The 12,410-nt window shown below is 34.2% G+C and overlaps 1 long non-coding RNA gene across 1 annotated transcript in view; it reads right to left on the bottom strand.

Annotated features, from left to right (window-relative positions):
• Positions 1-8,566, bottom strand: part of LOC122222413 — a 71,737-nt gene extending 63,171 nt beyond the window's left edge. Inside the window, exon 1 of the long non-coding RNA XR_006203741.1 lies at positions 8,382-8,566. This is a non-coding gene — a long non-coding RNA (uncharacterized LOC122222413). The remainder of the gene's footprint in view (positions 1-8,381) is intronic.
• Between the last annotated feature and the right edge of the window lie 3,844 nt (positions 8,567-12,410).

The following is a 12,410-nucleotide window of genomic DNA, read 5'->3' as shown; positions in this document are numbered from 1 at the left end:
TATAGCAATGTCTCATGACAGTATTCTTCATCAAAAAGTCATTTGTTCCTCTTGCACCTTTTTTGAAACAGTGTTTGAACACACCCATACATCCTAATATAGCTACATGGCTCCAAAAGGTTTTGTGATTTGCAAAATCAAAATAAAATTGCAACTAATAAAGATATTCAGAAGAGTATTTTAGGAGAAGTGAAGATAGTGCCAAAGGAGATTTTAAAATGCTTTAAACAGTGATAGTGTTATTGGAGTCAGCATAGAAACTTTCAGAATTACAATATTAAAGAATATAATACTTACTTGAACATGTTCCATCATGTTTGCTGTAGTTTTTTTTAGTATAATTTATTTAGAAATAAAATTGATAGCATACACCAAACTAGCAGCTAATAAGTTGCTGAATAGGCCTCTTCTGTCAGATTTGCTTATTAAACAGACAAGAAAGAGCTGAACCTAGCATATAATACATTTGCATGTAAATTGTATTTCTAAAATACTTAAAAATAGTTTATTTTAGGTAGATTAAGAATACCCTCCTTAAAATTTATAAAATCAATTTGCATATCCAGACCTTTAAAACTGATAATGAAACATTAAACTTGGTCCATCCTGTAAATGAGTAATTAATTCTACACTTTAGTTTACTGAGATCTAACTTAGATAATTTTTGTTATATCAAACCAAATACATATGTTTTAGTGAGGAAAAATATTCCTGATGGTATTTTGTTCCATACAGCTGTACATTATAGAAAAGAAAATTTCAATTTCTATATAAATTATTCTTTGAACATTTTCCTTTGAAACAAATGAGACACTGAAATAACAGTAAAACAACTAAAAGAAAAACAGGTAAAATAAGCATATGATTTTCCCTTTGCTCTTCAGTTAAAGGCTATGTTTAAAATCCTTTGATTTTAGTCAAAACACATTACTGCTAAACTGTTAGGGTAGTTCCATTAAATCAGAAACAAAGGAAATATATATCTGGTATGACTTCTATTTCCAAACATCATTCTGGTTTATTTTGGTAAATTTACATTTACTAATGTAAATATAAATTGTAAAAAAAAAATACAAAGACATAAATATGAATATATGTTAAATATCTCTAAGTTAAACAGGCAATTAAAAAGTAATAAAACACAGTTTAAATGATGAATTATCAAATATATTAATAATGAGAATACTTAATTTTGGCTAGGGTACAGTGAACAAATTCTCTTAGGCACTGTAAGTTGGAATTAAATTAGTACATCTAGTCTGAAGTCACTTTGGCAGTTAATGGCAAGAGGCTTTAAATGAGGCTGTTGCTCTAAAATTAACAAAACAGGAAACAATGGATGTTGGTGAGGATGCGGAGAAAGGGGAACCCTCTTACACTGTTGGTGGGAATGCAAACTGGTGTAGCCACTCTGGAAAACAATATGGAGTTTCCTCAAAAAGTTAAAAAATAGAACTGCCCTACAATCAAGCAACTGCGCTACTAGGTAATTACCCAAAGGATACAAAAGTATTGATTCAAAGGGGTACATGCACACAATGTTACAGCAGCATTATTAACAATAGCCATATGGAAAGGGCCCAAATGCCCATCAACTGATAAATGGATAAAGAAGAAGCGGTGCGTGCGTGCGTGTGTGTGTGTGTGTGTGTACATATATATAGACATGTATGTCTATATATATGTATACATACTTATAGACATGTATGTCTATAAGTATGTATACATACATACATACATATACATTATGTGTATATATAATGGAATATTACTTAGCCATAAAAATAATGAAATCATGCCATTTGCAGCAATGTGGATGAAGCTAGAGTGAATTATGTTAAGCAAAATAAATAAGTCAGAGAAAGACAAATATTACATGATTTCACTCATATGTGGAATTTAGAAACAAAAAAAGATGAACATAGGGAAAAGAAAAAAAAAGAGAGAGACAGAGACAGAGACAGAGAGAGAGACAGAGAGAGAAGCAAACCATTAAATAGACTCTTAACTATAGAGAATAAACTGAGGGTTGCTGGAGGGGAGATGTCAGGGGGATGGGTTAAATCGGTGATGGGTATTAAGGAGGGCACTTGTGATGAACACTGGGTGTTGTGTGTGGGTAACGAATCACTGAATTCTCCTCCTAGTGCTGGTATTACACCATGTGTTAACTAACTAGAATTTAAACAAAAACTTGAAAGAAAACAAGCAAAAGAAGCTGTTCCTTTGTGACCAAGGAATCTCATCTCTAAGGAGCTGTAATCATAAAATAGTAAAAACTGAGCCATAGTATTGTGAAAAAAAAAGATGTTTATAGAAATAATATTAGTAATAGACAAAACTAGAAATCATAAATGTTTAACTATAGGTAACAGGTAAGTACATGTCTGTATAAAAAATTACATGAAGCTACCTAAAATTCTATTTTGTAAGAATATTGTAATGATATAACAATGCTCACAATATATGTGAAGTAAATAAAAAACAATGTATAAATTGTATTATCTAATTTGGTAAAAATAAAGAAAAATAAATCATATATATACATATATACTTATACAAGCTTAGAAAGTCTGAAAGAATAGATGAGATAGATGATAGATGGATACATGATAAATAGGTAGACAGATAGATAGATAGATAGATAGATAATAGATATAGATAGACAAATAGAAAGTAGTCAGACAGACAGTGGTTATACCTTGGTAGAATTCTGGGTAAATTTTCTTTTCATCTTTTATTTTAACCTTCCTAGGATGAATATGTATTAGTTTATTATTTTTAAAAAAGAACATGTTGTAAATCCCTAGGAGATACACTTTATTGCATAATTTATCACAGTTTAATTGTTTAAAAGAGTTATTAAACTCTTTAAAGTTTAATAAACATTTTGGGGAAATCTGGTGCCTTCTCCATTTTGCCTACTCATTTGTGGATGTACCTTTAGAACATGATCTATATAGAAATTAGCAGAGTATAACTATTAAATAATGACAGTGCTATTGCATGCACGGTTTCAGAAATAAAATGTAAGTTAATAAATTCTTCATGAAAATGACACTATTTCTCAGAAAGACCCTACTGGAGATTGCTGGTTGATTAAGCCTCCAGCAAGATACATTTCTTTTCTAGTTCTACACTTACTGATTCTGTAGTAATAAGTGCAATGCAGAATTACTGCTTGCATTTACCTCAGCACAAGAAGCCCTGTTGTTTTTCATCAGAACATTATGTTTCATAATTTACTTTTCAATTTCCTGGATATATCAAGAAAAATAAAATGAGTTAAAAGAAAAAAAAAACCTGACACCTGAGACTCCAATTCAGATCACCTAAAAATACAATGAGAAATGTAAAAGAGTTTCTCCATGAAAACAAAAACAATTTTAATAGATCAGAAATTGAAATTTTAAAAGTGCAATTTGCTGACATAAAACTTCAGTTTTAAATATCTTTATTTCTATATGAGAATAATAGCGAATATTTGGGTAGACTTACCTCCTTTTCATGTTACTGATTCTCTGTAATGAAGTTTATAAGGGACAAGTGCATCTAGCAGGCATAAATATGAATGGTAAACTCTATTACATTTTTTTTTTGGTTTGCCAAAAGTACTTTGCTATAATACATTTTGGATCACAGTGACAAAATTCTGCTTCCAGGTATATGAAGATTCAGCAGCAAAAAAAAATTATTTGCAAGTGACATAATAGACTTCTAACACTTCAGTATCCTAGAATACTATAGCAAGGTGACAAGTAGTGATAGCGTCTTCGGCTCTTTCTACATATAGTCACAAATTAATTTGGGGACATCTTTCAGCTTTTCTTATTTAAAATTATGACAAAGACCAACTCAACGATGTGTTTTAACTGCCATCAGTAGAGTGTTAGGAAATCTAAACAACCTATCATTTTTACAGGTGTTGTGGCCTAATTTTACCTCTCATTTCCTATTTAAAATTTGAAACATTTTGGAGATAGTTTGAGAGTTTTCAATTAATCCTCTCACTAGTTTAGACAAATTTTGATTAAAACATTTCTTAGATCCTTACAGTTCCAATTAAATTTTATTGATTTTATCCTTTGTATTAATCAGTATAGGACAGACTAAAAACACAACTGGACCCAGATACATAAAAGATCAGCGCAATGAGAAGTTATTTCTTGCTGTATGGAATTTCCAAGTTTTTAGAGTACAGGGAATGTTTCCTTCCCCAAATCACTTGAGAATCCAAACTGAGAGCAACTTGTCTCACTTCAATATGCAGTGTGCAAGGTTGCCTTGGAGACTATACTCTGTCAGAACAGGAAGTGAGCTTGGAGGAGGACTTGAAAGAGATCAGGTGTGTGTGAGGGGTGGAGATTCCTATTCCACAGAAGAGAATATAATCACATGTACATATATGTCTGAAAGAGAATCTGGAAAATAGAGTTCAGGAGAAAGAACATTTCTTGGAAGCCTGAAAATAGCTGCTACCAAGTTGGTCCCTCCACCCGCGTATACTTCTTCCCAAAGGAGACAACATAATCCGCTCGTTAGGGAAGTCTGTTCGAAGTCTGTTAGGTTTGAATTTGGTTTCTCGTACTCTAATGACCTCTGAATTAAAAGAGAAGTTATGACTGCTGTCCCTCCACACTCAACATTAGGGCGAGAGTAGGACTGTTGTATGAAAACTCCCGTTTTGGAGAGGGAAAAATGAGAAACACATCACTGTCCTTAGTTCATGGCAGGATAAAATCCTACAAGGCAGGCACTGTGGAAAGCCCGTTCCCAGGGACCTGGAGAATGTTTTTGACTATATCCAGAGACTGTTCTCTGGATGGATATTCCCTTCCTTTTCAGTATATCCTGTGGCCCTTGGCTCTGCCCTTTGAGAAGTCCCTCCTTGCTGTCTTCAATGGCTACATCTGAAGTGGCTGGAGTCAAGTATACCTTACCTGGAAATTTCACAGTTCAGATAATTATTTTCCTGATGGGGAAATTTCTGGCATTCACTGGATTGATGATCACATTCTACCCTACCCCACCTTATTGGGACATGAGGGCTTCTTTTAAACTTTCTCATAAAACATCAGACTTACAGCAAAGTTAAAAGAATACTGCTAAAATACCCATATCCATATCACTGACATTCCCAAATCATTAATAACTTTATGGACTGGTGCTTTCCGAGACAATATAATTCATTAAAAATGTGTATGCTTCTGATAAGCTCCATGTCCCAGTCATTTCCATGTTCCAGTAAATGCTGCCAAAGATTTTTCCTAGCCATAATTTTTAAGTCAGTTCTATTAAGTTGGCTTTATTTCTTTGCTCTTCTTCTTCCTCAATCTCTCTCCCTCTGCCTCCCTCTCTCCCCTGTTGATATTGCTTTAAGGTCATCTGAAACAGTAGGAGTGCATGAGAAGACAGTTCTTCTCAAGCTGATTTTTGCACAAGCTGAAGCTCTTTGATTATACTATCCTAATGTGCCTTTGCTTCTCATAGCCTTTTTCGGTCCTACCTGACAGCTCTGTACAGCTGTCTACTGTCTTACTGTCTTACTGTTCAGAGTTCAGAGCAGTTGCATTTTCAAATCCATTTTCAAATGCTTCTAATATAGCTTTCTCTATTCCCTTCAATCTCTCTTTAAAACTAGCTAATTTTTGCCTGATCTCAGCTCTTTCTCATAATCTATGGTTCAGTGTAGCAAGTAACAGTCACACATTTATTAACTTTCTAGCTTTTTCTCATCACTTACCCTAGAGCTACAGGTCAAGTAGGCGTTTGTTCTACCTCCCAAATAATTACAGGTGACAGTTTTCAAGAAGTTTTGCTACCGCATAGCTCCCAATTCCACTTTGTCACTCACTGTATACATTTTTCTCACCACCTACCACAGGACATCCATTTGCTTTTTTGTTGTTACAGCTAAATTTTACAACACATTTTAATGTTTTACAGCAGCACTCCATTTCAATATTACCATTTTTCTATGAGTTAGGGTAGCTGGGTTATACACAATGGAGCTACACATATAATGATGTAAAATAGTATCACTCTCATGCAAACTGTCCAGGGACATTCCAAGTCAATGACCAATCATGGTGGTAGGATATGGGCACTCTAGGAATTTCTATTTAGGGCAGAAGGGAAAAAAAAGTATGAAGCAGTGCTCATTGGTGATTTTTTTTTTATATAAGACGGTCCCAGAAATGTGCCTATCACTTTCCTCACATTCTACCAGAGGATACTTGATTACATTCACAGCAATCTGCACAGGAAATCAAGGAAACAGCCTTAGTTTTGTACCCAGTAAAAAAAAAAGAGCAGGTGAGCAGGTGGTAGTCTTCACCTCACTTGTGAATTTCTCAAAAGTAGTTGCATAACTCATGAGGAATCAAGTATATATAAAAATATAAAGGCATGTAAGGGTAAAGAAAAGTAAAATATGTTGAATGGAAAAAGCAACAGTAACCACGGAATTTATAGTCATTCATAATTTGCACTTTATACTTTGAGAGGAAAGGTTTCTTCTTTCATATATATATATATATATATATATATATATATATATATATATTCCTCTAGTCACTGTCTCTTTGCTTATACATGTTTTGATATCAGTGATGATGAAATTATTATTAGGTTGTGAGCTTTTATATTTTGTTTCATAGATAAATGTGCATTTGACAAAAAAAAAAAGGACAAAGAAAACTTTCAAGTTTCAATAAAGCTGTAATTTCTGATCACTCTGACTTAGATACAATTATGCCAATCACAAGGCAAATATTACTTTATTTTTTAAGAAAACTAGTATCTTTTAACAGTGGAAAGGATTTTCTGTGTCTACATAATTCATTTCTGTTAGGGTTGTCATGTTTGTTTTTCTGATATAATTCAGGATTTTGTTGTGGCAAAGGAGAGCACTGGACTGCAAAATAAAAACTAAATACCGTATACACGTATATATATATACATGTGTATATATATATATACACACACGTATATATACGTACGTATATACACGTATACACATGTATATATACACATATATACATATACACGTATATATATGTATATAATATCGAATCTAGAGTATATTACTTAGTTCTAACTTATACATATTTAAAAGGGATTTTAATATATCCTGAATGTGGTCAAGGGTAAACTATAGTGTGGCAATGATATTCCATGTGTACATAAACATTAAAGATAATGATTATATTTATTAAGCAGTGAGTAACAGAATATGTTGAATCTTCATGAAACATATGGTAGAATTGTGCCTATTTTACAGATAAGAAAATCGAGGCTCAATAGTATTAGTACTTACCCAAGACCCAAAAACAAAAAATAAAAGAATGGCTGTTTGGCTCCAGGGGCTATTTAACCATTTATCTGTGCTTTGTCTCACATATTGCTCAACTCCCATGAAGAACAAAATTTACTAGAGGAACAAATTACCTACTGGCATCCAGAGTAATGTGGTTTCTTATAATACATGTCTATTAAACTGATTATATCCTATTTCCTCTTGGTTAACTGTTGGTTATTGACTAAACACATAACATTGTCCATCTAAAAAATACTTTTTGTTTATCTGTTGCTCTGCAAATTTCATATATATTCAGGCTCAAAGTCTATTACATTAGAAATAATTAAAATTCATAAATACGGCATTCCTCTCTACATGGATTTTAGTTTGTATTTCAAACCAGGCAAGACACAATGAGATTATGTTGTACACGCAGCATGACTTTAGTTACGAATGACAGCCATATCTCATATCCTCAAACCTATGATACTTTTCTATTTTTCTCACTCAACCAACATTGCAGTGTTACAAATAACTTCAAATTTAATGACAGCATGAGCACGCACCTACCTTCGTTGAAAAGTTGAAATTAGGTTGTTTTTCACAATGCAAGTAAAGTTTCACTGTTAAAAAGAAGAAACTTATGAAAAGTAACGTATTCTAATAGACCTCTTTCAGACTATCTCATCCTTCCCAGTCAATCATCATGAGTTGGATATCAAAACAAAACAGAATGAATAGAAGATCAAAATGATACCAACGAATATATGCATTGCAGCTTGTATTTTAAAAGTTAAGCCAATTTTTCTTTACCTGAGTGATTTGCTCTTCCGCTAGTTTCTGTTTTAGAAGGTTGTTTTACCATGTCTCTACACCATATGGCGCAAGTGCCAGTCTGACTATCAAACAAAATACTGGCCATGAGGGCTGCGCAGATGGCCCTCACCCAGGACTGCATGTGGAGGATTTGCTGTTTGGGACTGGTCCTCTAAAGAAGTAGTGCTGCTACAATGTCAGGCCTGAACTCTGCTGATTACCAACCCCCCACTTGTCTACCCTTAGATGTAGATATATTTCTTACCAGAATCTGAGAAGATAATACAGGTACTCCATGTTGAGGCGGTCAATACTGCTTCTGCTCAGCTGCATACTTCATTCTCTTTATGAATCGGTCTTTCCTCAGCACTGTTGCAGGTTTGGGACACAGGAGGGAGTTAAAAGCTGTGACCCGAAGACAGCACGTGTAGAGTTCCACTGAAGTGGAAACATTATTCCTGAAAGCAGAGAAAAAGAGTGCTCTCTGCAAAGAGAATTAAACTTTAGTATAACTGATGTGGGTAACTAAGCATCAATACACTCTGCAATAAACTCTATCAAATGTCTTCCTCTAATTTTAAAACTCACAACACCAGAATATAAATGTGTTCCCTAAAAGCAAGTAGTAAAGTGTGCCATTTTCTTTCTCATTTATTTATACCCCAAATCTCTAGGAAACTACCCATGAATGAACATTATCTCCTCATTCTACCGTTAGGGAAACTGAGACATTGACGGATTAATTAAACAGATGACACCTACTGGCTTAAATTTTTCCCCCAAGGCCAGAGATGTTTCATAAAACTATAAAACTGTTTCTTACTTTAGGTTAAGTGAAATGAGAAAATTAGACAAATCCATTACTCTTGTTCCCTCAAGATGTCAGTTACCAAAACAGAGATGGAATGGGTGATTGTAAATGCATTACTGAGGTCTTTCATTACTTACAACCTTTATAGATGGCTTAATAGTCACTCATTAATGGGTACTACCTAACTTAAAGTACGATGTTCCCTAATGAGTGGATTCAGCAACATGAGTACCCAGAATTCATTCATACCAAAGGCCTCATCTTCAGTGCTGAAGAGCAAAGGCCACTAAGACATAAAAATGTTTGTTTCCTAAACTTAACCTAGAGGCAGTACTTGGTTATATTCTATTCTGTTTACATTTTGTCACCTTTCCTCAGACCCAAATCTAAGTAATATTTGTCAACAAATTAGAACTTTACATGAAGATAATAAAATATTTAAATACACACTTTTTTGTTCTCAGGATATTTCCCTTAGGAAAAACCCTTTCTCTCAAAGTTTAATTTGAATAGTAGGGTGAGAAATTGTTAATGACCACTTATTTCTGAACTGCTTATCTAATCTAATGTCAAAGACTTACTTCAGAAAGTTCACCGTATTCTTTTGATTCATTTTTTACTATATCATTAATAATTACAAGTGAGTTCTGAATGAAGAATGGTGTATATGTTTCTGTTACCACATTTTCTTTATCCATATTCCCAGAGATAACATTTTCCAGTTCATTCCAAGGTTTCCATAATCACCTTTCTTGAGGTCAAAAAAAAAAAAGGACACAATAATGAGAAAATAGAACAAACAGCAGCTAATGGAAGGAGCAGTTCATAAAAAGCTATAATGGCAATTCCACCCAGACAGCAAAGGAATGCAGCATTTTCACTGAGCGCTACCTGACAGATTCAATAATCAAGGGAAAGCCTTAATTGATGACACTTCATTAGCATAATGAGTCGAAGCTGGGAAAAGAGAGTCCCTTATTAATTAATCAAGCAAAGCACGAACTGTTTCAGTCTCCTACACTCTGCCATCTTCCATTAATCAAGAAAATGTGTATTAAACTCATTTGAAATCCCGGCATGTGGAATATCATTCCAAGGAAGAGCAATGGCAAAATGGTTTGCCCAGTTGCACGCATCTGCTCTGGACTCATTCATGCCTCCAATTCTGTTCTGCAACAGTGAAACCACACCCAGAGAACACAGAGTAAGTGGTTCTCCAAAACAGGTAAATCGGCCTCAGTAAGAAAAAAAAAGGAAAAGAGAAATTAAATTATTTTGCCATGCCTTCATCTATTGTCCAAAACCTCTGTTGTGTGAAATATTATATATATATATATATATATATATATATATATATATATATATACACACACACATATATATACACATATATATACACATATATATACATATTATATACCTTATAATTATATATATACACATATATATATATACACACACACACTTACATACAAAAATTTTATAACCTGTTCAAAATCCATAACTGATTCCAGACTATTTCTGGCAATTCATATTCCATGAGGTCACAAGAGAAATGATTATTGGTTGTGGGCTCTGATACAAAGAAGTCATATACCCTAGGTCCCCAACTAACTACAGGCACAGGTGTTGAGAATCAATGCTAATGAGGTTAACAAGCCAAGATCAAAACTGTGGAATCCCTATAGCAGAATGGACTTGAAAAGAGAATAAAATCAGGATTTTATTATTGTAAGGTCACTTCCCTGTGATGTCTTTTATAATCTTCAGGTGAGAGGTGGCTGTCAACACATTAATAAGCTAAAGAGAGCATAGAATTTTGAAATCAGATCACTGGAAAGGAAGTCTATAGACTTGAATTTTAGATCTAGCTTTGACAACCACTAACTAGTTATATGACTTAGTTCAGTCCCTGGATGATAGGAGTTTTAGTTTATTCCTATATAGTAAGAAGTTTGGACTAGGAGAACTCTTTTTTTTTAAGTAATTTTTTAAAATGTTGTATTTATTTTTGAGAGAGACAGAGAGAGAGCAGGGGAGGGGCAGAGACAGGGGAACACAGAATCTGAAGCAGGCTCCAGGCTCCGAGCAGTCAGCACAGAGCCTGATGTGGGCTTGAACTCACAAACTGAGATCATGACCTGAGCCGAAGTCGGATACTTAACTGACTGAGCCACTCAGGCGTCCCTGGACTAGAAGTCTTAATTCTCGTATTTGTAGTCTAAGATCAAATGCCATTAAGAAAGCAATTCAGATCAGGCAAGGGCCTGATTTACTCATGTAACCAACCATGGAACCGTTATGCAATTTCATAATAATGGTTTAATCAGACTCTCCCTTGCTTTTTATCTGTGTCAATGTCTCCACCTATTGTTGTGCCCATTGTGCACTATCCAGGTACAGGGTACATCCTCTGCAAAGACTAGAGGTGACCAGAGCTCTCTAGAGTTATGCAATACCCGAGCTGTATGGCCATACATGACAGCTGTGTAAACCCAGCCATGTAAAACCAAAGTCAATTTGTCCCTCTTATCTATATATTTCATATTTATCTATACCTGCTCCAGTTCAAAATGGATGTGAAGAATTATATAGATCTTAGTGGTTCCAGGGTAAGTGGAAAAAATAAAAACTGATCAAGCAGGAAACAATTTTATCCATTGCCTATTTATCAGCATTATTTTTAAGTGCTCGATATTCAAAAGACAAATTTGTTTGACAGAAAAGTGATTCATCTAAATATTCAAGTGGCTGCATTAAGCCCAGTAACAAAATAAACACACATCTGAAGCACTCTGGGAATTCTAGAACTTGAGGGCGGTGATATACAGATCACCAGAGTAGAGTCATTACTGCTCCGGGGGCTCGTTCATGTCAGCCAAATTGGTCCCAAGTGCTGAACGTTAACTATTTGAGCTGTGAGTGGAGATGGGCATTACCTCCTTGCAGGGCAATAACTTGTATCAATTTGGAAAGAGCTCAGCTTTGTGATGAGGAAGATTTTATAGTAATAAATTGTATTTTCTAACTCAAAAATGGCCGAAGCCATCACCTATAGCATGGGATGATAACCAGGGACTGCATGTTCTCAGTAGCTATTTTTTCTTATAAATATTTTATTGATTTTTCAGACCCACAAAGACTCCCTGCTGTCATAAAGTTGGTTTAATACATACAGTAGGCTTTGTTCTATGCATATAAAATGAAATTTTTTCTCAGGTATACTAGAGATAGGAAAAATGCCTGTTATATGCAGGACCTAACTATTTTTGAATTCCAACTATTGACTTTCCAGGAAGACTTTCAGATCTTTTCACTATCTGCTGAATATTTTTGCAGTGTTCTGCTTTTGTGTACAAGCATTACCAGTCAATAAAGAAACATAAAACTGATTTAAAAATGAGAAAATATATGCCAAAAACAAAGTTAGCACAATTAAACACAAACAAAAAAGGAAAAACATCTACACAGTGATTGCAATTC

The sequence above is a fragment of the Panthera leo genome, chromosome B3, assembly GCF_018350215.1.
Source record: "Panthera leo isolate Ple1 chromosome B3, P.leo_Ple1_pat1.1, whole genome shotgun sequence".
Lineage (NCBI taxonomy): Eukaryota > Metazoa > Chordata > Mammalia > Carnivora > Felidae > Panthera > Panthera leo.
This window is presented reverse-complemented; position numbering and strand designations above follow the sequence as displayed.